At 49.7% G+C, this 25,103-nt stretch overlaps 11 non-coding genes and 2 pseudogenes across 11 annotated transcripts; all 13 read left to right on the plus strand.

The window, feature by feature from the left end:
• The first annotated feature begins 785 nt into the window (after window positions 1-785).
• Window positions 786-976, plus strand: LOC141213502 (U2 spliceosomal RNA). Its single transcript, XR_012283001.1, has one exon. It is a non-coding gene; the product is annotated as a U2 spliceosomal RNA (small nuclear RNA).
• Window positions 977-2,097: 1,121 nt separating this feature from the next.
• Window positions 2,098-2,296, plus strand: LOC141213507 (U2 spliceosomal RNA). The gene has a single exon (XR_012283006.1). It is a non-coding gene; the product is annotated as a U2 spliceosomal RNA (small nuclear RNA).
• Window positions 2,297-3,418: 1,122 nt separating this feature from the next.
• Window positions 3,419-3,516, plus strand: LOC141213539 (U2 spliceosomal RNA; annotated as a pseudogene).
• Window positions 3,517-9,060: 5,544 nt separating this feature from the next.
• Window positions 9,061-9,255, plus strand: LOC141213522 (U2 spliceosomal RNA). Its single transcript, XR_012283020.1, has one exon. It is a non-coding gene; the product is annotated as a U2 spliceosomal RNA (small nuclear RNA).
• Window positions 9,256-10,376: 1,121 nt separating this feature from the next.
• Window positions 10,377-10,567, plus strand: LOC141213513 (U2 spliceosomal RNA). Its single transcript, XR_012283012.1, has one exon. It is a non-coding gene; the product is annotated as a U2 spliceosomal RNA (small nuclear RNA).
• Window positions 10,568-11,687: 1,120 nt separating this feature from the next.
• On the plus strand, window positions 11,688-11,878 carry LOC141213526 (U2 spliceosomal RNA). The gene has a single exon (XR_012283024.1). It is a non-coding gene; the product is annotated as a U2 spliceosomal RNA (small nuclear RNA).
• A 1,120-nt stretch (window positions 11,879-12,998) lies between these two features.
• Window positions 12,999-13,189, plus strand: LOC141213289 (U2 spliceosomal RNA). The gene has a single exon (XR_012282794.1). It is a non-coding gene; the product is annotated as a U2 spliceosomal RNA (small nuclear RNA).
• A 1,123-nt stretch (window positions 13,190-14,312) lies between these two features.
• Window positions 14,313-14,503, plus strand: LOC141213538 (U2 spliceosomal RNA). The gene has a single exon (XR_012283033.1). It is a non-coding gene; the product is annotated as a U2 spliceosomal RNA (small nuclear RNA).
• Window positions 14,504-15,626: 1,123 nt separating this feature from the next.
• Window positions 15,627-15,817, plus strand: LOC141213551 (U2 spliceosomal RNA). The gene has a single exon (XR_012283034.1). It is a non-coding gene; the product is annotated as a U2 spliceosomal RNA (small nuclear RNA).
• A 1,125-nt stretch (window positions 15,818-16,942) lies between these two features.
• LOC141213560 (U2 spliceosomal RNA) lies at window positions 16,943-17,133 on the plus strand. Its single transcript, XR_012283035.1, has one exon. It is a non-coding gene; the product is annotated as a U2 spliceosomal RNA (small nuclear RNA).
• A 1,122-nt stretch (window positions 17,134-18,255) lies between these two features.
• LOC141213561 (U2 spliceosomal RNA) lies at window positions 18,256-18,446 on the plus strand. Its single transcript, XR_012283036.1, has one exon. It is a non-coding gene; the product is annotated as a U2 spliceosomal RNA (small nuclear RNA).
• A 1,123-nt stretch (window positions 18,447-19,569) lies between these two features.
• On the plus strand, window positions 19,570-19,760 carry LOC141213562 (U2 spliceosomal RNA). The gene has a single exon (XR_012283037.1). It is a non-coding gene; the product is annotated as a U2 spliceosomal RNA (small nuclear RNA).
• Window positions 19,761-20,882: 1,122 nt separating this feature from the next.
• On the plus strand, window positions 20,883-20,960 carry LOC141213540 (U2 spliceosomal RNA; annotated as a pseudogene).
• Window positions 20,961-25,103: the final 4,143 nt, after the last annotated feature.

Here is a 25,103-nt window from a genome sequence, read left to right on the forward strand (position 1 = left end):
CTTTCAGTATATTGTTGCACACACACCATCTATTTAGCAAATGCCCTTGTTATCAACAGCAGCCTTTTAAACTCACCTGAGCTAACAGGTATGTGAGCTGGTTACTCTGCTGCGCTTAAAATTTCTTTTTTGGTTTGCTACAATGCCTTTTCTGAAACGTTGTCTCCCTCTGCTGGAACACTGACTTCTTTCATTTAATGCCTGCAGACTATAAAAGAGAAACCAACCCAAAAAGTTTGGTTGATTAGTCTGTGGCATTCTTTTAAACTGTTGCTTATGGCGGTCTCTGTGAGCTTCTCAGAGACATTCAGCCATCCAGGTATCCCGCCTGCAGTAGACGGAATGTGGCAATGGAACGCTGGCTGCGCGTGTCATAATAGGCTCTGAGCCTTTATATACCTGCGCACAGCAGCAGCCACCTTCAGTCTGCTGCTGGACAGCCAGCAGCAGCAGCAGCAGGAGAGGTAATTAATCAGCAACCCTCCTGCTAAGGGTAGACAGCTGCTCGTTCCACCCCCCCCCCCCGCCTTAATTGGTTCTCCTCCCTTCCAACGGTGTTGAGGCGGGTGGGAACAGCTGGGGGTTGAGGGTACTGTGCTAAAAGAGGTGGAGTTATGCAGATCTAAAACGCGTGGATTGCAGCAGCAGCAAGCCGAAAAGTGCAGGCATGTGAGGGATCTAGAGGTTGACAGCATGTCTTCTTAACGGGAGTCCAGGTGGCCATCTCCACAAATGGACTTTTCAGAATCCTTGGGTGGCACCGTAGTCGGAAACCAATTCTGGTTATCGCTTCTCGGCCTTTTGGCTAAGATCAAGTGTAGTATCTGTTCTTATCAGTTTAATATCTGATACGTCCCCTATCTGGGGACCATATATTAAATGGATTTTTAGAACAGGGAGATGGAAAAAGAGCTTGCTCTGTCCACTCCACGCATTGACCTGGTATTGCAGTATCTCCAGGACCGGTGCACCCCTTCTTTAATGCAGTTTCTAAAATCAGAAAGAATTGAATTCAATGCTTTTTGTTCATTTTGCTTGTTTGTCGGATTTTGGGATGGACTCTTTGGCTTTGCTTTTCTTCTCCTCATTGGATTTTTCATGTTAAAAGTTGCAGAAGCCAGATGACAAGCTCATTTTGGTTCAACTTCAGCAACTGTGCATTGCATTGCCATGTAATGTAATGTAATGCAATGCTATCTATCTAGCTCTCCCTCTATACTTCCTTTTGGATAAACAGACATATTAGGCAAGCATTTTGGAGCTTTCACCTAAATAACTACAGGTGGTGAGATAAGCTGCACAATATAATTGACCTTTCAGTATATTGTTGCACACACCATCTATTTAGCAAATGCCCTTGTTATCAACAGCAGCCTTTTAAACTCACCTGAGCTAACAGGTATGTGAGCTGGTTACTCTGCTGCGCTTAAAATTTCTTTTTTGGTTTGCTACAATGCCTTTTCTGAAACGTTGTCTCCCTCTGCTGGAACACTGACTTCTTTCATTTAATGCCTGCAGACTATAAAAGAGAAACCAACCCAAAAAGTTTGGTTGATTAGTCTGTGGCATTCTTTTAAACTGTTGCTTATGGCGGTCTCTGTGAGCTTCTCAGTGACATTCAGCCATCCAGGTATCCCGCCTGCAATAGACGGAATGTGGCAATGGAACGCTGGCTGCGCGTGTCATAATAGGCTCTGAACCTTTATATACCTGCGCACAGCAGCAGCCACCTTCAGTCTGCTGCTGGACAGCCAGCAGCAGCAGCAGCAGGAGAGGTAATTAATCAGCAACCCTCCTGCTAAGGGTAGACAGCTGCTCGTTCCACCCCCCCCCCCCCGCCTTAATTGGTTCTCCTCCCTTCCAACGGTGTTGAGGCGGGTGGGAACAGCCGGGGGTTGAGGGTACTGTGCTAAAAGAGGTGGAGTTATGCAGATCTAAAACGCGTGGATTGCAGCAGCAGCAAGCCGAAAAGTGCAGGCATGTGAGGGATCTAGAGGTTGACAGCATGTCTTCTTAACGGGAGTCCAGGTGGCCATCTCCACAAATGGACTTTTCAGAATCCTTGGGTGGCACCGTAGTCGGAAACCAATTCTGGTTATCGCTTCTCGGCCTTTTGGCTAAGATCAAGTGTAGTATCTGTTCTTCTGTTCTTATCAGTTTAATATCTGATACGTCCCCTATCTGGGGACCATATATTAAATGGATTTTTAGAACAGGGAGATGGAAAAAGAGCTTGCTCTGTCCACTCCACGCATTGACCTGGTATTGCAGTATCTCCAGGACCAGTGCACCCCTTCTTTAATGCAGTTTCTAAAATCAGAAAGAATTGAATTCAATGCTTTTTGTTCATTTTGCTTGTTTGTCGGATTTTGGGATGGACTCTTTGGCTTTGCTTTTCTTCTCCTCATTGGATTTTTCATGTTAAAAGTTGCAGAAGCCAGATGACAAGCTCATTTTGGTTCAACTTCAGCAACTGTGCATTGCATTGCCATGTAATGTAATATAATGCAATGCTATCTATCTAGCTCTCCCTCTATACTTCCTTTTGGATAAACAGACATATTAGGCAAGCATTTTGGAGCTTTCACCTAAATAACTACAGGTGGTGAGATAAGCTGCACAATATAATTGACCTTTCAGTATATTGTTGCACACACACCATCTATTTAGCAAATGCCCTTGTTATCAACAGCAGCCTTTTAAACTCACCTGAGCTAACAGGTATGTGAGCTGGTTACTCTGCTGCACTTAAAATTTCTTTTTTGGTTTGCTACAATGCCTTTTCTGAAACGTTGTCTCCCTCTGCTGGAACACTGACTTCTTTCATTTAATGCCTGCAGACTATAAAAGAGAAACCAACCCAAAAAGTTTGGTTGATTAGTCTGTGGCATTCTTTTAAACTGTTGCTTATGGCGGTCTCTGTGAGCTTCTCAGTGACATTCAGCCATCCAGGTATCCCGCCTGCAGTAGACGGAATGTGGCAATGGAACGCTGGCTGCGCGTGTCATAATAGGCTCTGAGCCTTTATATACCTGCGCACAGCAGCAGCCACCTTCAGTCTGCTGCTGGACAGCCAGCAGCAGCAGCAGCAGGAGAGGTAATTAATCAGCAACCCTCCTGCTAAGGGTAGACAGCTGCTCGTTCCACCCCCCCCCCCCGCCTTAATTGGTTCTCCTCCCTTCCAACGGTGTTGAGGCGGGTGGGAACAGCCGGGGGTTGAGGGTACTGTGCTAAAAGAGGTGGAGTTATGCAGATCTAAAACGCGTGGATTGCAGCAGCAGCAAGCCGAAAAGTGCAGGCATGTGAGGGATCTAGAGGTTGACAGCATGTCTTCTTAACGGGAGTCCAGGTGGCCATCTCCACAAATGGACTTTTCAGAATCCTTGGGTGGCACCGTAGTCGGAAACCAATTCTGGTTATCGCTTCTCGGCCTTTTGGCTAAGATCAAGTGTAGTATCTGTTCTTTTAAGAACACAAGAGCTACGATCTACACTTGACGAGAGCGATCGAACTCAGAAGGAGAAGAGCTTCGGAGCCCAGCTGACATCGGAGAAGGAAGGCGGATATCGGTGGGAGGAAGAAGCTCTAAAGAATCCAGAAGAAGACGAAGACTCGGAGAAGAATTGGGCTGTCCTGTGGAATCTTCGAGGAAGAAAATCATCGAGACAAAGACCTTTCGGGGAATTTGTCCAGAACACGACGGGAGAAGAATCTGCATAGCTCCACCCATTCCGGGAAGAGTTCCAGATCCAGCTCCAAGAAGTAACTGCAGGAGGAAAGCCATGGCAAGCGCTGCGAGGAAGGCCGAAAAGAAGAGCCTGGAGCCGGGGACAGCCAGGAGGGCCCAGCCAGGAGCCGATTCTGACCCCAAGGACTCTGCCTCCACGAATGGCCAGCAGAAGGGACCCCAGAAGCCCCGCCACGAAGCTCCAGCCCTGGAGCCATGGATGCGGCAGACGGTGGCCCTGAAGCTGAAGGAAGTGGATGGGAGGGTGCCGGACATGTCCTCGGACGTGTTCTGCCAGAAGATGCTGCTGGATCGAGGCTTCTCCAGGTCGGACACCCTCAGCATCCAGACCTTCTTGACGGGGATCTTCTTCGTCACCTTCGCCACTGTGAACACCTGCAGGAGGTTCTGGGAAATGGTAAGCGCAAAAGGACCGGATAATTCTTTCTCTGCCTTTACAGGTAGCTGCCCTATCCAGAGGGACGAAAGGAGGATCACGGTCTCCATGCGCAACCCGCACACCCCAGGCCAAGACATCTGTACCTTCCTGAGACGCTTCTGTTTGGTTGTGAAGGAACCCTCTCACATCCTGAATGGACTCGGCTTCTGGACAGGAAAGTGGTCGGTGACCGTTAGACTTCACAGGGACCTGGCGTACTCAGACGGACTTCGGCACCTGCCCCCGACATTCTCCCTGGGCAACTCCTACGGCCTCATCTATTACCCGGACATGCCGCGGAACTGCAGGAGATGCGGCAAGAACGGCCACGAGATGAAGAACTGCAAGGAGGATGCCTGCAGGATTTGTCGAGTGACGGGACACAGCTCGAAGGACTGCCCGAAGAAGACGTCCTGCAACCTGTGTGGGCTGGCGGCTCATCTGTACAAGGATTGCCCCAAGCGTGAGAGATCCTGGGCATCGGTGGTTGCGACGACCCCAGCTCCGGAGGACAAGGCCCCGACGACCAGGCCTGTGAAGGTCAAGGACGCGACGACCAAGGCCCCAGCGGCCAAGGCCGAGACGACCAAGGCCAAAGCGGTCAAGGAGTCGGTGGCCAAAGCCCCAGCGACGGTCCCAGCAGCTCCGAAGCAGAAGAAAAAGTCAAAGGAGGGTAAGAGTTCTGTCACCCCTCTCTCGATCCCTCCCCCTGCCACCCCCGTCCAATCCCCCCCCACCCCGGCCACCCCTGCTGAGGATTCCACTTCCTCTTCCTCCTTCCCCTACTCCTCAGCAGGTGTCCTTTCCCCTGCCCCGGCAGCCACTCTCCCTCCCCAGACCATGGTAGCGGTGGAATTAACCTTTCCTCCACCTGCCGCTATCTATTCCGAGGAGGATTTTCCCCTTCTTGTCTCCCCAGTTCCAACTCTGGGAAAGAGGAAGGTGGAGGACAGCCCTGCTACTGAATCCTCCAAAAAGAAGATTCTGGATTTCGTAGGCGAAAAGGAGGATACCCTTCCTGAGCCAGAAGAGATGGAGCACATGGTTGAGACCCTGGTGGCCGAGCCAGAAGAGGAGGAACTGGTGGTCGCCGAGATCGAGGCCGCGCTGCTTGACCAGATGGAGGAAGAGGGCCTGCTGGTGATCCCGTCACCAGCAGTCAACACCGACGAGGGACCACCCGACCGGAGTGGTAACTAAGGTGTATTGCCTGCGCTAACTTTTTCTTTTTTCCCTACATGATGGCTAATATTAACTTATTTTCCATTAATGTCAGGAGCATCAAGGACAAGTTCAGACGTCAGACTATTTATGCCTTCCTTACTTCCCAGTTGTGTGATGTTTATATGTTGCAGGAATGTTCCCTTCCCTCCTCTAGGTCCTTCAAACATCTGGCCAGGGAGTGGTCCCACGGTCCATCCTACTGGTCCGGTGGGGGTGACTGCAAGTCTGCGGGGGTCGCAATTCTGATCAGGGGGGGCGCATTCACGCTTGAGTCCGTCCAGGAGCTCATCTGCGGCAGGGCTCTTGTTGTAGATGGCAACTGGGCGGGAGAACCTGTCAGGTTCATCAACGTGTATGCGTCCCCACTGAAGAATGAGCGTTTGGAGCTTTTCCAGACCCTGCGGCTTCAGCTTGCCACCACCAGGACCTTAGTGATGGCCGGGGATTTCAACTGCCCCATCGAGGAGGATGGTCGTAGTTCTGGCACATCTGCCAAGTTGGACATCACGTCCAAGCTGCTCATCGAGATGGTAACCGAGGCCTCTCTTCAGGACGTGGTGGGCTCCATGGGGAGAGGCTCCACAAACTATTCGTGGAGCCGACCCGATGGCTCACTCCGCTCCAGGATTGACTTTGTGTTCACCTCTCGGGCAGTCAGGCAGAGTAGGCACTCGATGGTCCCCTGCTTCTTCTCCGACCACAGAGCCATTCACTTACAAGGTGTCCTCGGCGACGGTTTTCCGTCCGGCCCCGGCTCCTGGAAGCTGAATTGTGCTCTGCTGGCTCAGGATGAAGTCGTGGAGGAGCTGAGAGCAGCCTACGCAATGTGGCAGTCCTACAAGGGTAGCTTCCAAACAGTCTCTGATTGGTGGGAATATGTTAAACTTGAGTTTCGCTGTTTCTTTCAGGCCAAGGGTCGACAACAGGCGTGTGAGAAGAGGAGGGACTTCAGAGGGCTGCAGCGCGAGCTGCGGTCGCTGCAGGACCTTCTTCACTGCGGCTGGGACGTGAGGGAGGAGCTGGAGGAGACCAAGAAGAGCCTGAAAAGGCACTTTGAGGAGGAGTCCAAGCGAATCGTCTTCCGTTCCAAAGTGGAGAATCTGGAGAAGGGTGAGAAATGTAACTCATTCTTTTTCAGGAAACTTCATGCCGGTCACACGCCCCTGAACGAGCTGCGAGACGAGAGCGGAAACATGCGACGTGGGAAGGAGGACGTGATGAAGGTCGTCAGCGACTTCTACAGCGAACTCTACTCCCACAAGACTACCGACCCCGACGCTGCTGATAAGTTCCTGTCAGGTATCACTAACCATCTTGATCCTGCAGGCACGGCAGCCTTTGACAAACCTCTGATGGTGGGCGAATTGCTCTCTGCCGCTAAATCCTTTAGGACCGGCAGGACCCCGGGCAGTGATGGTCTTCCAGCGGAGCTCTATGTAGCGCTGGGAGACCTCATCTGTCCGGACCTGTTGGACCTGTACGAGGAGATGGTGGTGGAGGGTAGAATGCCTCCATCTTTGAGGGAAGGAATGGTCACGATCCTGTACAAGCGGAAGGGAGAGAGGTGCGACCTGAGGAATTGGCGTCCCATCACTCTGCTCAACGTGGACTACAAGATCCTGGCCAAGACGATGGCGACACGACTTAAGACGGTCATCGGACGGATCATCCACCCGGACCAGACCTGCGGCATCCCTGGACGTCGCATCGCAGACAGCCTCGCTCTCGTGCGGGACACGGTCGAGTACATCAAGGTCCGCCGCGCACACGCGGCCCTGGTCTCCTTGGATCAGGAGAAGGCCTTCGACCGGGTTTCCCACGAGTTCATGGGCCGAGCTCTGCACCGGTTAGGTTTGGGTAACATGTTTTGTTCGTATGTCCGTCTGATGTATTTTGATATCCACAGCTCGGTGTTGGTGAACGGCTGGAAGACTGACCCCTTCCCTGTCCTCTCTGGGGTCAGACAAGGCTGCCCTCTATCACCTCTTCTTTTTGTTTGTGTTATAGAACTCTTCGCAGAGGCTATCCGGCAGAATGGAGAGATCAGAGGGATCACCGCACCGGGTCCGGGACGACACGAGGTCAAGTGCTCGCTCTACATGGACGACGTCACCGTCTTCTGCGCTGATCGTGGTTCAGTCGACGCCCTCGTCCAGACGTGTGAGAGGTTCGGCCGGGCTTCAGGGGCCAAAGTCAACTGCAGGAAGTCGGAAGCCATGCTCTTCGGGGATTGGCAGCCGGCCTCCTCCACCCCCTTCCCTTTCAACATTCAACCGGATTTCCTCAAGGTGCTGGGAGTCTGGTTCGGGAAGGAAGGAGCGGCCCTCAAGTCCTGGCAAGAACGCTTGGCCAAGGTGAAGCAACGGATCGGACTCTGGAGCCTCAGACACCTCACTTGTGAGGGTAAGGCACTCGTCCTGCGTAATGAGGTCCTGCCCGTCTTGCAGTACACGGCGCAGGCCTGGCCCCCACACGTCACTGTGTGCAGGGCCATTACCAGGACAGTGTTTCACTTTGTCTGGGGATCCAAGATGGACAGAGTCAGGCGGGCCGTCATGTACAAGGAGCCTCGCAAGGGTGGGAAGGGCGTTCCAGATATCCCCACCCTCCTGCGATCCTCTTTTGTGTGTGATTGTGTCCGCCGGACTTTGCAAGTCAAGAATGGCTCCGTGCGCAGGTCCATGTCTCGCTTCTTCCTGCTTCCTCTTTGGAGGCGACTCGGCTGGGACAAGTGGGACAGCTCCTTCCCCTACAACTGGACGACGCCATGGTTCTACGGAGACGTCGTTCGATTTGTGGGGGAACATCAACTGGAGGGACTCAAGCCCGACTTGTGGAAGCCCAAAACTATCCACAAGCTCATCAGAGCCAAGGATGACGTGGAGAACATCACAGGACTTCACCAGGACACGCTGGAGACTGTGTGGACAAATGTGTCGTCTGACAGGCTGACCAACGGGCACAAGGACTTGTCGTGGATGGCGATTCAGGGCGGACTGCCCGTCCGGTCATTCATGCATGCCCGGAACCTGTGCAAGACCCGGTACTGCCCAAGGTGCCCCTTCGTGGAGGAAACATCTTTGCACACTTTTTGGGACTGCGGATTTGCACAGCGCCTGTTGACTGCCCTTGAGGACGACCTGAGGAACTCTGTCCCCAGGGCGAGCCTATCGCACCATTCTGTGTTTTACGGACTCTTCCCTGGGGTTCATACCGTCGGAGCCATCCAGGAGGCTTGGCGCCTTATGAACTGCTTCAAGGATGCCGTTTGGGTCGCCAGGAACCGGCTCATCTTGAGGAGGGAGAGGATGTCCATCCAGGACTGCCGCAGGCTGATCCACAGCCTGCTCAGAGACTATTCCATCGTGGACAGTCCGGAGGACGAGGATGAGGACTAAACCCCTCCTCCCCCTCTCCCCTTATGTGTCTTGTCTTTCAATAAAGCTTCGGGCCTGTGATTTTCCCCTCCCCATCCCCTTTTTCCCAATCCCCATCCCTTATCACGGTTCGTCGTACTGTATTGATTGACATGCTTTTTCTTTCAGATTGAGTGTTTTGTGTAGCATAGGGGTGTGATGTGTCTAGTTAGTGCGTCGTATCCTCATGCTATGTAAATATGATGTAGAATTCTGTGTGTACTGGGCTGCGGCACTGTACACTGTCTGTTAACTTATTTTTTGTGCTAATAAAAGATATATTCAATCAAAAAAAATCTGTTCTTATCAGTTTAATATCTGATACGTCCCCTATCTGGGGACCATATATTAAATGGATTTTTAGAACAGGGAGATGGAAAAAGAGCTTGCTCTGTCCACTCCACGCATTGACCTGGTATTGCAGTATCTCCAGGACCGGTGCACCCCTTCTTTAATGCAGTTTCTAAAATCAGAAAGAATTGAATTCAATGCTTTTTGTTCATTTTGCTTGTTTGTCGGATTTTGGGATGGACTCTTTGGCTTTGCTTTTCTTCTCCTCATTGGATTTTTCATGTTAAAAGTTGCAGAAGCCAGATGACAAGCTCATTTTGGTTCAACTTCAGCAACTGTGCATTGCATTGCCATGTAATGTAATGTAATGCAATGCTATCTATCTAGCTCTCCCTCTATACTTCCTTTTGGATAAACAGACATATTAGGCAAGCATTTTGGAGCTTTCACCTAAATAACTACAGGTGGTGAGATAAGCTGCACAATATAATTGACCTTTCAGTATATTGTTGCACACACACCATCTATTTAGCAAATGCCCTTGTTATCAACAGCAGCCTTTTAAACTCACCTGAGCTAACAGGTATGTGAGCTGGTTACTCTGCTGCGCTTAAAATTTCTTTTTTGGTTTGCTACAATGCCTTTTCTGAAACGTTGTCTCCCTCTGCTGGAACACTGACTTCTTTCATTTAATGCCTGCAGACTATAAAAGAGAAACCAACCCAAAAAGTTTGGTTGATTAGTCTGTGGCATTCTTTTAAACTGTTGCTTATGGCGGTCTCTGTGAGCTTCTCAGTGACATTCAGCCATTCAGGTATCCCGCCTGCAGTAGACGGAATGTGGCAATGGAACGCTGGCTGCGCGTGTCATAATAGGCTCTGAGCCTTTATATACCTGCGCACAGCAGCAGCCACCTTCATTCTGCTGCTGGACAGCCAGCAGCAGCAGCAGCAGGAGAGGTAATTAATCAGCAACCCTCCTGCTAAGGGTAGACAGCTGCTCGTTCCATCCCCCCCCCCGCCTTAATTGGTTCTCCTCCCTTCCAACGGTGTTGAGGCGGGTGGGAACAGCCGGGGGTTGAGGGTACTGTGCTAAAAGAGGTGGAGTTATGCAGATCTAAAACGCGTGGATTGCAGCAGCAGCAAGCCGAAAAGTGCAGGCATGTGAGGGATCTAGAGGTTGACAGCATGTCTTCTTAACGGGAGTCCAGGTGGCCATCTCCACAAATGGACTTTTCAGAATCCTTGGGTGGCACCGTAGTCGGAAACCAATTCTGGTTATCGCTTCTCGGCCTTTTGGCTAAGATCAAGTGTAGTATCTGTTCTTATCAGTTTAATATCTGATACGTCCCCTATCTGGGGACCATATATTAAATGGATTTTTAGAACAGGGAGATGGAAAAAGAGCTTGCTCTGTCCACTCCACGCATTGACCTGGTATTGCAGTATCTCCAGGACCGGTGCACCCCTTCTTTAATGCAGTTTCTAAAATCAGAAAGAATTGAATTCAATGCTTTTTGTTCATTTTGCTTGTTTGTCGGATTTTGGGATGGACTCTTTGGCTTTGCTTTTCTTCTCCTCATTGGATTTTTCATGTTAAAAGTTGCAGAAGCCAGATGACAAGCTCATTTTGGTTCAACTTCAGCAACTGTGCATTGCATTGCCATGTAATGTAATGTAATGCAATGCTATCTATCTAGCTCTCCCTCTATACTTCCTTTTGGATAAACAGACATATTAGGCAAGCATTTTGGAGCTTTCACCTAAATAACTACAGGTGGTGAGATAAGCTGCACAATATAATTGACCTTTCAGTATATTGTTGCACACACACCATCTATTTAGCAAATGCCCTTGTTATCAACAGCAGCCTTTTAAACTCACCTGAGCTAACAGGTATGTGAGCTGGTTACTCTGCTGCGCTTAAAATTTCTTTTTTGGTTTGCTACAATGCCTTTTCTGAAACGTTGTCTCCCTCTGCTGGAACACTGACTTCTTTCATTTAATGCCTGCAGACTATAAAAGAGAAACCAACCCAAAAAGTTTGGTTGATTAGTCTGTGGCATTCTTTTAAACTGTTGCTTATGGCGGTCTCTGTGAGCTTCTCAGTGACATTCAGCCATCCAGGTATCCCGCCTGCAGTAGACGGAATGTGGCAATGGAACGCTGGCTGCGCGTGTCATAATAGGCTCTGAGCCTTTATATACCTGCGCACAGCAGCAGCCACCTTCAGTCTGCTGCTGGACAGCCAGCAGCAGCAGCAGCAGGAGAGGTAATTAATCAGCAACCCTCCTGCTAAGGGTAGACAGCTGCTCGTTCCACCCCCCCCCCGCCTTAATTGGTTCTCCTCCCTTCCAACGGTGTTGAGGCAGGTGGGAACAGCCGGGGGTTGAGGGTACTGTGCTAAAAGAGGTGGAGTTATGCAGATCTAAAACGCGTGGATTGCAGCAGCAGCAAGCCGAAAAGTGCAGGCATGTGAGGGATCTAGAGGTTGACAGCATGTCTTCTTAACGGGAGTCCAGGTGGCCATCTCCACAAATGGACTTTTCAGAATCCTTGGGTGGCACCGTAGTCGGAAACCAATTCTGGTTATCGCTTCTCGGCCTTTTGGCTAAGATCAAGTGTAGTATCTGTTCTTATCAGTTTAATATCTGATACGTCCCCTATCTGGGGACCATATATTAAATGGATTTTTAGAACAGGGAGATGGAAAAAGAGCTTGCTCTGTCCACTCCACGCATTGACCTGGTATTGCAGTATCTCCAGGACCGGTGCACCCCTTCTTTAATGCAGTTTCTAAAATCAGAAAGAATTGAATTCAATGCTTTTTGTTCATTTTGCTTGTTTGTCGGATTTTGGGATGGACTCTTTGGCTTTGCTTTTCTTCTCCTCATTGGATTTTTCATGTTAAAAGTTGCAGAAGCCAGATGACAAGCTCATTTTGGTTCAACTTCAGCAACTGTGCATTGCATTGCCATGTAATGTAATGTAATGCAATGCTATCTATCTAGCTCTCCCTCTATACTTCCTTTTGGATAAACAGACATATTAGGCAAGCATTTTGGAGCTTTCACCTAAATAACTACAGGTGGTGAGATAAGCTGCACAATATAATTGACCTTTCAGTATATTGTTGCACACACACCATCTATTTAGCAAATGCCCTTGTTATCAACAGCAGCCTTTTAAACTCACCTGAGCTAACAGGTATGTGAGCTGGTTACTCTGCTGCGCTTAAAATTTCTTTTTTGGTTTGCTACAATGCCTTTTCTGAAACGTTGTCTCCCTCTGCTGGAACACTGACTTCTTTCATTTAATGCCTGCAGACTATAAAAGAGAAACCAACCCAAAAAGTTTGGTTGATTAGTCTGTGGCATTCTTTTAAACTGTTGCTTATGGCGGTCTCTGTGAGCTTCTCAGTGACATTCAGCCATCCAGGTATCCCGCCTGCAGTAGACGGAATGTGGCAATGGAACGCTGGCTGCGCGTGTCATAATAGGCTCTGAGCCTTTATATACCTGCGCACAGCAGCAGCCACCTTCAGTCTGCTGCTGGACAGCCAGCAGCAGCAGCAGCAGGAGAGGTAATTAATCAGCAACCCTCCTGCTAAGGGTAGACAGCTGCTCGTTCCACCCCCCCCCCGCCTTAATTGGTTCTCCTCCCTTCCAACGGTGTTGAGGCGGGTGGGAACAGCCGGGGGTTGAGGGTACTGTGCTAAAAGAGGTGGAGTTATGCAGATCTAAAACGCGTGGATTGCAGCAGCAGCAAGCCGAAAAGTGCAGGCATGTGAGGGATCTAGAGGTTGACAGCATGTCTTCTTAACGGGAGTCCAGGTGGCCATCTCCACAAATGGACTTTTCAGAATCCTTGGGTGGCACCGTAGTCGGAAACCAATTCTGGTAATCGCTTCTCGGCCTTTTGGCTAAGATCAAGTGTAGTATCTGTTCTTATCAGTTTAATATCTGATACGTCCCCTATCTGGGGACCATATATTAAATGGATTTTTAGAACAGGGAGATGGAAAAAGAGCTTGCTCTGTCCACTCCACGCATTGACCTGGTATTGCAGTATCTCCAGGACCAGTGCACCCCTTCTTTAATGCAGTTTCTAAAATCAGAAAGAATTGAATTCAATGCTTTTTGTTCATTTTGCTTGTTTGTCGGATTTTGGGATGGACTCTTTGGCTTTGCTTTTCTTCTCCTCATTGGATTTTTCATGTTAAAAGTTGCAGAAGCCAGATGACAAGCTCATTTTGGTTCAACTTCAGCAACTGTGCATTGCATTGCCATGTAATGTAATGTAATGCAATGCTATCTATCTAGCTCTCCCTCTATACTTCCTTTTGGATAAACAGACATATTAGGCAAGCATTTTGGAGCTTTCACCTAAATAACTACAGGTGGTGAGATAAGCTGCACAATATAATTGACCTTTCAGTATATTGTTGCACACACACCATCTATTTAGCAAATGCCCTTGTTATCAACAGCAGCCTTTTAAACTCACCTGAGCTAACAGGTATGTGAGCTGGTTACTCTGCTGCGCTTAAAATTTCTTTTTTGGTTTGCTACAATGCCTTTTCTGAAACGTTGTCTCCCTCTGCTGGAACACTGACTTCTTTCATTTAATGCCTGCAGACTATAAAAGAGAAACCAACCCAAAAAGTTTGGTTGATTAGTCTGTGGCATTCTTTTAAACTGTTGCTTATGGCGGTCTCTGTGAGCTTCTCAGTGACATTCAGCCATCCAGGTATCCCGCCTGCAGTAGACGGAATGTGGCAATGGAACGCTGGCTGCGCGTGTCATAATAGGCTCTGAGCCTTTATATACCTGCGCACAGCAGCAGCCACCTTCAGTCTGCTGCTGGACAGCCAGCAGCAGCAGCAGCAGGAGAGGTAATTAATCAGCAACCCTCCTGCTAAGGGTAGACAGCTGCTCGTTCCACCCCCCCCCCCCCGCCTTAATTGGTTCTCCTCCCTTCCAACGGTGTTGAGGCGGGTGGGAACAGCCGGGGGTTGAGGGTACTGTGCTAAAAGAGGTGGAGTTATGCAGATCTAAAACGCGTGGATTGCAGCAGCAGCAAGCCGAAAAGTGCAGGCATGTGAGGGATCTAGAGGTTGACAGCATGTCTTCTTAACGGGAGTCCAGGTGGCCATCTCCACAAATGGACTTTTCAGAATCCTTGGGTGGCACCGTAGTCGGAAACCAATTCTGGTTATCGCTTCTCGGCCTTTTGGCTAAGATCAAGTGTAGTATCTGTTCTTATCAGTTTAATATCTGATACGTCCCCTATCTGGGGACCATATATTAAATGGATTTTTAGAACAGGGAGATGGAAAAAGAGCTTGCTCTGTCCACTCCACGCATTGACCTGGTATTGCAGTATCTCCAGGACCGGTGCACCCCTTCTTTAATGCAGTTTCTAAAATCAGAAAGAATTGAATTCAATGCTTTTTGTTCATTTTGCTTGTTTGTCGGATTTTGGGATGGACTCTTTGGCTTTGCTTTTCTTCTCCTCATTGGATTTTTCATGTTAAAAGTTGCAGAAGCCAGATGACAAGCTCATTTTGGTTCAACTTCAGCAACTGTGCATTGCATTGCCATGTAATGTAATGTAATGCAATGCTATCTATCTAGCTCTCCCTCTATACTTCCTTTTGTATAAACAGACATATTAGGCAAGCATTTTGGAGCTTTCACCTAAATAACTACAGGTGGTGAGATAAGCTGCACAATATAATTGACCTTTCAGTATATTGTTGCACACACACCATCTATTTAGCAAATGCCCTTGTTATCAACAGCAGCCTTTTAAACTCACCTGAGCTAACAGGTATGTGAGCTGGTTACTCTGCTGCGCTTAAAATTTCTTTTTTGGTTTGCTACAATGCCTTTTCTGAAACGTTGTCTCCCTCTGCTGGAACACTGACTTCTTTCATTTAATGCCTGCAGACTATAAAAGAGAAACCAACCCAAAAAGTTTGGTTGATTAGTCTGTGGCATTCTTTTAAACTGTTGCTTATGGCGGTCTCTGTGAGCTTCTCAGTGACATTCAGCCATCCAGGTATCCCGCCTGCAGTAGATGGAATGTGGCAATGGAACGCTGGCTGCGCGTGTCATAATAGGCTCTGAGCCTTTATATACCTGCGCACAGCAGCAGCCACCTTCAGTCTGCTGCTGGACAGCCAGCAGCAGCAGCAGCAGGAGAGGTAATTAATCAGCAACCCTCCTGCTAAGGGTAGACAGCTGCTCGTTCCACCCCCCCCCCCCCGCCTTAATTGGTTCTCCTCCCTTCCAACGGTGTTGAGGCGGGTGGGAACAGCCGGGGGTTGAGGGTACTGTGCTAAAAGAGGTGGAGTTATGCAGATCTAAAACGCGTGGATTGCAGCAGCAGCAAGCCGAAAAGTGCAGGCATGTGAGGGATCTAGAGGTTGACAGCATGTCTTCTTAACGGGAGTCCAGGTGGCCATCTCCACAAATGGACTTTTCAGAATCCTTGGGTGGCACCGTAGTCGGAAACCAATTCTGGTTATCGCTTCTCGGCCTTTTGGCTAAGATCAAGTGTAGTATCTGTTCTTATCAGTTTAATATCTGATACGTCCCCTATCTGGGGACCATATATTAAATGGATTTTTAGAACAGGGAGATGGAAAAAGAGCTTGCTCTGTCCACTCCACGCATTGACCTGGTATTGCAGTATCTCCAGGACCGGTGCACCCCTTCTTTAATGCAGTTTCTAAAATCAGAAAGAATTGAATTCAATGCTTTTTGTTCATTTTGCTTGTTTGTCGGATTTTGGGATGGACTCTTTGGCTTTGCTTTTCTTCTCCTCATTGGATTTTTCATGTTAAAAGTTGCAGAAGCCAGATGACAAGCTCATTTTGGTTCAACTTCAGCAACTGTGCATTGCATTGCCATGTAATGTAATGTAATGCAATGCTATCTATCTAGCTCTCCCTCTATACTTCCTTTTGTATAAACAGACATATTAGGCAAGCATTTTGGAGCTTTCACCTAAATAACTACAGGTGGTGAGATAAGCTGCACAATATAATTGACCTTTCAGTATATTGTTGCACACACACCATCTATTTAGCAAATGCCCTTGTTATCAACAGCAGCCTTTTAAACTCACCTGAGCTAACAGGTATGTGAGCTGGTTACTCTGCTGCGCTTAAAATTTCTTTTTTGGTTTGCTACAATGCCTTTTCTGAAACGTTGTCTCCCTCTGCTGGAACACTGACTTCTTTCATTTAATGCCTGCAGACTATAAAAGAGAAACCAACCCAAAAAGTTTGGTTGATTAGTCTGTGGCATTCTTTTAAACTGTTGCTTATGGCGGTCTCTGTGAGCTTCTCAGTGACATTCAGCCATCCAGGTATCCCGCCTGCAGTAGATGGAATGTGGCAATGGAACGCTGGCTGCGCGTGTCATAATAGGCTCTGAGCCTTTATATACCTGCGCACAGCAGCAGCCACCTTCAGTCTGCTGCTGGACAGCCAGCAGCAGCAGCAGCAGGAGAGGTAATTAATCAGCAACCCTCCTGCTAAGGGTAGACAGCTGCTCGTTCCACCCCCCCCCCCCCCCGCCTTAATTGGTTCTCCTCCCTTCCAACGGTGTTGAGGCGGGTGGGAACAGCCGGGGGTTGAGGGTACTGTGCTAAAAGAGGTGGAGTTATGCAGATCTAAAACGCGTGGATTGCAGCAGCAGCAAGCCGAAAAGTGCAGGCATGTGAGGGATCTAGAGGTTGACAGCATGTCTTCTTAACGGGAGTCCAGGTGGCCATCTCCACAAATGGACTTTTCAGAATCCTTGGGTGGCACCGTAGTCGGAAACCAATTCTGGTTATCGCTTCTCGGCCTTTTGGCTAAGATCAAGTGTAGTATCTGTTCTTATCAGTTTAATATCTGATACGTCCCCTATCTGGGGACCATATATTAAATGGATTTTTAGAACAGGGAGATGGAAAAAGAGCTTGCTCTGTCCACTCCACGCATTGACCTGGTATTGCAGTATCTCCAGGACCGGTGCACCCCTTCTTTAATGCAGTTTCTAAAATCAGAAAGAATTGAATTCAATGCTTTTTGTTCATTTTGCTTGTTTGTCGGATTTTGGGATGGACTCTTTGGCTTTGCTTTTCTTCTCCTCATTGGATTTTTCATGTTAAAAGTTGCAGAAGGCAGATGACAAGCTCATTTTGGTTCAACTTCAGCAACTGTGCATTGCATTGCCATGTAATGTAATGTAATGCAATGCTATCTATCTAGCTCTCCCTCTATACTTCCTTTTGGATAAACAGACATATTAGGCAAGCATTTTGGAGCTTTCACCTAAATAACTACAGGTGGTGAGATAAGCTGCACAATATAATTGACCTTTCAGTATATTGTTGCACACACACCATCTATTTAGCAAATGCTCTTGTTATCAACAGCAGCCTTTTAAACTCACCTGAGCTAACAGGTATGTGAGCTGGTTACTCTGCTGCGCTTAAAATTTCTTTTTTGGTTTGCTACAATGCCTTTTCTGAAACGTTGTCTCCCTCTGCTGGAACACTGACTTCTTTCATTTAATGCCTGCAGACTATAAAAGAGAAACCAACCCAAAAAGTTTGGTTGATTAGTCTGTGGCATTCTTTTAAACTGTTGCTTATGGCGGTCTCTGTGAGCTTCTCAGTGACATTCAGCCATCCAGGTATCCCGCCTGCAGTAGACGGAATGTGGCAATGGAACGCTGGCTGCGCGTGTCATATTAGGCTCTGAGCCTTTATATACCTGCGCACAGCAGCAGCCACCTTCAGTCTGCTGCTGGACAGCCAGCAGCAGCAGCAGCAGGAGAGGTAATTAATCAGCAACCCTCCTGCTAAGGGTAGACAGTTGCTCGTTCCACCCCCCCCCCCCGCCTTAATTGGTTCTCCTCCCTTCCAACGGTGTTGAGGCGGGTGGGAACAGCCGGGGGTTGAGGGTACTGTGCTAAAAGAGGTGGAGTTATGCAGATCTAAAACGCGTGGATTGCAGCAGCAGCAAGCCGAAAAGTGCAGGCATGTGAGGGATCTAGAGGTTGACAGCATGTCTTCTTAACGGGAGTCCAGGTGGCCATCTCCACAAATGGACTTTTCAGAATCCTTGGGTGGCACCGTAGTCGGAAACCAATTCTGGTTATCGCTTCTCGGCCTTTTGGCTAAGATCAAGTGTAGTATCTGTTCTTATCAGTTTAATATCTGATACGTCCCCTATCTGGGGACCATATATTAAATGGATTTTTAGAACAGGGAGATGGAAAAAGAGCTTGCTCTGTCCACTCCACGCATTGACCTGGTATTGCAGTATCTCCAGGACCGGTGCACCCCTTCTTTAATGCAGTTTCTAAAATCAGAAAGAATTGAATTCAATGCTTTTTGTTCATTTTGCTTGTTTGTCGGATTTTGGGATGGACTCTTTGGCTTTGCTTTTCTTCTCCTCATTGGATTTTTCATGTTAAAAGTTGCAGAAGCCAGATGACAAGCTCATTTTGGTTCAACTTCAGCAACTGTGCATTGCATTGCCATGTAATGTAATGTAATGCAATGCTATCTATCTAGCTCTCCCTCTATACTTCCTTTTGGATAAACAGACATATTAGGCAAGCATTTTGGAGCTTTCACCTAAATAACTACAGGTGGTGAGATAAGCTGCACAATATAATTGACCTTTCAGTATATTGTTGCACACACACCATCTATTTAGCAAATGCCCTTGTTATCAACAGCAGCCTTTTAAACTCACCTGAGCTAACAGGTATGTGAGCTGGTTACTCTGCTGCGCTTAAAATTTATTTTTTGGTTTGCTACAATGCCTTTTCTGAAACGTTGTCTCCCTCTGCTGGAACACTGACTTCTTTCATTTAATGCCTGCAGACTATAAAAGAGAAACCAACCCAAAAAGTTTGGTTGATTAGTCTGTGGCATTCTTTTAAACTGTTGCTTATGGCGGTCTCTGTGAGCTTCTCAGTGACATTCAGCCATCCAGGTATCCCGCCTGCAGTAGACGGAATGTGGCAATGGAACGCTGGCTGCGCGTGTCATAATAGGCTCTGAGCCTTTATATACCTGCGCACAGCAGCAGCCACCTTCAGTCTGCTGCTGGACAGCCAGCAGCAGCAGCAGCAGGAGAGGTAATTAATCAGCAACCCTCCTGCTAAGGGTAGACAGCTGCTCGTTCCACCCCCCCCCCCCCGCCTTAATTGGTTCTCCTCCCTTCCAACGGTGTTGAGGCGGGTGGGAACAGCCGGGGGTTGAGGGTACTGTGCTAAAAGAGGTGGAGTTATGCAGATCTAAAACGCGTGGATTGCAGCAGCAGCAAGCCGAAAGGTGCAGGCATGTGAGGGATCTAGAGGTTGACAGCATGTCTTCTTAACGGGAGTCCAGGTGGCCATCTCCACAAATGGACTTTTCAGAATCCTTGGGTGGCACCGTAGTCGGAAACCAATTCTGGTTATCGCTTCTCGGCCTTTTGGCTAAGATCAAGTGTAGTATCTGTTCTTATCAGTTTAATATCTGATACGTCCCCTATCTGGGGACCATATATTAAATGGATTTTTAGAACAGGGAGATGGAAAAAGAGCTTGCTCTGTCCACTCCACGCATTGACCTGGTATTGCAGTATCTCCAGGACCGGTGCACCCCTTCTTTAATGCAGTTTCTAAAATCAGAAAGAATTGAATTCAATGCTTTTTGTTCATTTTGCTTGTTTGTCGGATTTTGGGATGGACTCTTTGGCTTTGCTTTTCTTCTCCTCATTGGATTTTTCATGTTAAAAGTTGCAGAAGCCAGATGACAAGCTCATTTTGGTTCAACTTCAGCAACTGTGCATTGCATTGCCATGTAATGTAATGTAATGCAATGCTATCTATCTAGCTCTCCCTCTATACTTCCTTTTGGATAAACAGACATATTAGGCAAGCATTTTGGAGCTTTCACCTAAATAACTACAGGTGGTGAGATAAGCTGCACAATATAATTGACCTTTCAGTATATTGTTGCACACACACCATCTATTTAGCAAATGCCCTTGTTATCAACAGCAGCCTTTTAAACTCACCTGAGCTAACAGGTATGTGAGCTGGTTACTCTGCTGCGCTTAAAATTTCTTTTTTGGTTTGCTACAATGCCTTTTCTGAAACGTTGTCTCCCTCTGCTGGAACACTGACTTCTTTCATTTAATGCCTGCAGACTATAAAAGAGAAACCAACCCAAAAAGTTTGGTTGATTAGTCTGTGGCATTCTTTTAAACTGTTGCTTATGGCGGTCTCTGTGAGCTTCTCAGTGACATTCAGCCATCCAGGTATCCCGCCTGCAGTAGACGGAATGTGGCAATGGAACGCTGGCTGCGCGTGTCATAATAGGCTCTGAGCCTTTATATATCTGCGCACAGCAGCAGCCACCTTCAGTCTGCTGCTGGACAGCCAGCAGCAGCAGCAGCAGGAGAGGTAATTAATCAGCAACCCTCCTGCTAAGGGTAGACAGCTGCTCGTTCCACCCCCCCCCCCCGCCTTAATTGGTTCTCCTCCCTTCCAACGGTGTTGAGGCGGGTGGGAACAGCCGGGGGTTGAGGGTACTGTGCTAAAAGAGGTGGAGTTATGCAGATCTAAAACGCGTGGATTGCAGCAGCAGCAAGCCGAAAAGTGCAGGCATGTGAGGGATCTAGAGGTTGACAGCATGTCTTCTTAACGGGAGTCCAGGTGGCCATCTCCACAAATGGACTTTTCAGAATCCTTGGGTGGCACCGTAGTCGGAAACCAATTCTGGTTATCGCTTCTCGGCCTTTTGGCTAAGATCAAGTGTAGTATCTGTTCTTTTAAGAACACAAGAGCTACGATCTACACTTGACGAGAGCGATCGAACTCGGAAGGAGAAGAGCTTCGGAGCCCAGCTGACATCGGAGAAGGAAGGCGGATATCGGTGGGAGGAAGAAGCTCTAAAGAATCCAGAAGAAGACGAAGACTCGGAGAAGAATCGGGCTGTCCTGTGGAATCTTCGAGGAAGAAAATCATCGAGACAAAGACCTTTCGGGGAATTTGTCCAGAACACGACGGGAGAAGAATCTGCATAGCTCCACCCATTCCGGGAAGAGTTCCAGATCCAGCTCCAAGAAGTAACTGCAGGAGGAAAGCTATGGCAAGCGCTGCGAGGAAGGCCGAAAAGAAGAGCCTGGAGCAGGGGACAGCCAGGAGGGCCCAGCCAGGAGCCGATTCTGACCCCAAGGACTCTGCCTCCACGACTGGCCAGCAGAAGGGACCCCAGAAGCCCCGCCACGAAGCTCCAGCCCTGGAGCCATGGATGCGGCAGACGGTGGCCCTGAAGCTGAAGGAAGTGGATGGGAGGGTGCCGGACATGTCCTCGGACGTGTTCTGCCAGAAGATGCTGCTGGATCGAGGCTTCTCCAGGTCGGACACCCTCAGCATCCAGACCTTCTTGACGGGGATCTTCTTCGTCACCTTCGCCACTGTGAACACCTGCAGGAGGTTCTGGGAAATGGTAAGCGCAAAAGGACCGGATAATTCTTTCTCTGCCTTTACAGGTAGCTGCCCTATCCAGAGGGACGAAAGGAGGATCACGGTCTCCATGCGCAACCCGCACACCCCAGGCCAAGACATCTGTACCTTCCTGAGACGCTTCTGTTTGGTTGTGAAGGAACCCTCTCACATCCTGAATGGACTCGGCTTCTGGACAGGTAAGTGGTCAGTGACCGTTAGACTTCACAGGGACCTGGCGTACTCAGACGGACTTCGGCACCTGCCCCCGACATTCTCCCTGGGCAACTCCTACGGCCTCATCTATTACCCGGACATGCCGCGGAACTGCAGGAGATGCGGCAAGAACGGCCACGAGATGAAGGACTGCAAGGAGGATGCCTGCAGGATTTGTCGAGTGACGGGACACAGCTCGAAGGACTGCCCGAAGAAGACGTCCTGCAACCTGTGTGGGCTGGCGGCTCATCTGTACAAGGATTGCCCCAAGCGTGAGAGATCCTGGGCATCGGTGGTTGCGACGACCCCAGCTACGGAGGACAAGGCCCCGACGACCAGGCCTGTGAAGGTCAAGGACGCGACGACCAAGGCCCCAGCGGCCAAGGCCGAGACGACCAAGGCCAAAGCGGTCAAGGAGTCGGTGGCCAAAGCCCCAGTGACGGTCCCAGCAGCTCCGAAGCAGAAGAAAAAGTCAAAGGAGGGTAAGAGTTCTGTCACCCCTCTCTCGATCCCTCCCCCTGCCACCCCCGTCCAATCCCCCCCCACCCCGGCCACCCCTGCTGAGGATTCCACTTCCTCTTCCTCCTTCCCCTACTCCTCAGCAGGTGTCCTTTCCCCTGCCCCGGCAGCCACTCTCCCTCCCCAGACCATGGTAGCGGTGGAATTAACCTTTCCTCCACCCGCCGCTATCTATTCCGAGGAGGATTTTCCCCTTCTTGTCTCCCCAGTTCCAACCCGGGGAAAGAGGAAGGTGGAGGACAGCCCTGCTACTGAATCCTCCAAAAAGAAGATTCTGGATTTCGTAGGCGAAAAGGAGGATACCCTCCCTGAGCCAGAAGAGATGGAGCACATGGTTGAGACCCTGGTGGCCGAGCCAGAAGAGGAGGAACTGGTGGTCGCCGAGATCGAGGCCGCGCTCCTTGACCAGATGGAGGAAGAGGGCCTGCTGGTGATCCCGTCACCAGCAGTCAACACCGACGAGGGACCACCCGACCGGAGTGGTAACTAAGGTGTATGGCCTGCGCTAACTTTTTCTTTTTTCCCTACATGATGGCTAATATTCACTTATTTTCCATTAATGTCAGGAGCATCAAGGACAAGTTTAGACGTCAGACTATTTATGCCTTCCTTACTTCCCAGTTGTGTGATGTTTATATGTTGCAGGAATGTTCCCTTCCCTCCTCTAGGTCCTTCAAACATCTGGCCAGGGAGTGGTCCCACGGTCCATCCTACTGGTCCGGTGGGGGTGACTGCAAGTCTGCGGGGGTCGCAATTCTGATCAGGGGGGGCGCATTCACGCTTGAGTCCGTCCAGGAGCTCATCTGCGGCAGGGCTCTTGTTGTAGATGGCAACTGGGCGGGAGAACCTGTCAGGTTCATCAACGTGTATGCGTCCCCACTGAAGAATGAGCGTTTGGAGCTTTTCCAGACCCTGCGGCTTCAGCTTGCCACCACCAGGACCTTAGTGATGGCCGGGGATTTCAACTGCCCCATCGAGGAGGATGGTCGTAGTTCTGGCACATCTGCCAAGTTGGACATCACGTCCAAGCTGCTCATCGAGATGGTAACCGAGGCTTCTCTTCAGGATGTGGTGGGCTCCATGGGGAGAGGCTCCACGAACTATTCGTGGAGCCGACCCGATGGCTCACTCCGCTCCAGGATTGACTTTGTGTTCACCTCTCGGGCAGTCAGGCAGAGTAGGCACTCGATGGTCTCCTGCTTCTTCTCCGACCACAGAGCCATTCACTTACAAGGTGTCCTCGGCGACGGTTTTCCGTCCGGCCCCGGCTCCTGGAAGCTGAATTGTGCTCTGCTGGCTCAGGATGAAGTCGTGGAGGAGCTGAGAGCAGCCTACGCAATGTGGCAGTCCTACAAGGGTAGCTTCCAAACAGTCTCTGATTGGTGGGAATATGTTAAACTTGAGTTTCGCTGTTTCTTTCAGGCCAAGGGTCGACAACAGGCGTGTGAGAAGAGGAGGGACTTCAGAGGGCTGCAGCGCGAGCTGCGGTCGCTGCAGGACCTTCTTCACTGCGGCTGGGACGTGAGGGAGGAGCTGGAGGAGACCAAGAAGAGCCTGAAAAGGCACTTTGAGGAGGAGTCCAAGCGAATCGTCTTCCGTTCCAAAGTGGAGAATCTGGAGAAGGGTGAGAAATGTAACTCATTCTTTTTCAGGAAACTTCATGCCGGTCACACGCCCCTGAACGAGCTGCGAGACGAGAGCGGAAACATGCGACGTGGGAAGGAGGACGTGATGAGGGTCGTCAGCGACTTCTACAGCGAACTCTACTCCCACAAGACTACCGACCCCGACGCTGCTGATAAGTTCCTGTCAGGTATCACTAACCATCTTGATCCTGCAGGCACGGCAGCCTTGGACAAACCTCTGATGGTGGGCGAATTGCTCTCTGCCGCTAAATCCTTTAGGACCGGCAGGACCCCGGGCAGTGATGGTCTTCCAGCGGAGCTCTATGTAGCGCTGGGAGACCTCATCTGTCCGGACCTGTTGGACCTGTACGAGGAGATGGTGGTGGAGGGTAGAATGCCTCCATCTTTGAGGGAAGGAATGGTCACGATCCTGTACAAGCGGAAGGGAGAGAGGTGCGACCTGAGGAATTGGCGTCCCATCACTCTGCTCAACGTGGACTACAAGATCCTGGCCAAGACGATGGCGACACGACTTAAGACGGTCATCGGACGGATCATCCACCCGGACCAGACCTGCGGCATCCCTGGACGTCGCATCGCAGACAGCCTCGCTCTCGTGCGGGACACGGTCGAGTACATCAAGGTCCGCCGCGCACACGCGGCCCTGGTCTCCTTGGATCAGGAGAAGGCCTTCGACCGGGTTTCCCACGAGTTCATGGGCCGAGCTCTGCACCGGTTAGGTTTGGGTAACATGTTTTGTTCGTATGTCCGTCTGATGTATTTTGATATCCACAGCTCGGTGTTGGTGAACGGCTGGAAGACTGACCCCTTCCCTGTCCTCTCTGGGGTCAGACAAGGCTGCCCTCTATCACCTCTTCTTTTTGTTTGTGTTATAGAACTCTTCGCAGAGGCTATCCGGCAGAATGGAGAGATCAGAGGGATCACCGCACCGGGTCCGGGACGACACGAGGTCAAGTGCTCGCTCTACATGGACGACGTCACCGTCTTCTGCGCTGATCGTGGTTCAGTTGACGCCCTCGTCCAGACATGTGAGAGGTTCGGCCGGGCTTCAGGGGCCAAAGTCAACTGCAGGAAGTCGGAAGCCATGCTCTTCGGGGATTGGCAGCCGGCCTCCTCC

Source organism: Phyllobates terribilis, unplaced genomic scaffold, assembly GCF_046119375.1.
Source record: "Phyllobates terribilis strain yellow unplaced genomic scaffold, ASM4611937v1 Scaffold_196__1_contigs__length_3587587, whole genome shotgun sequence".
Taxonomy (NCBI): Eukaryota; Metazoa; Chordata; class Amphibia; order Anura; family Dendrobatidae; genus Phyllobates; species Phyllobates terribilis.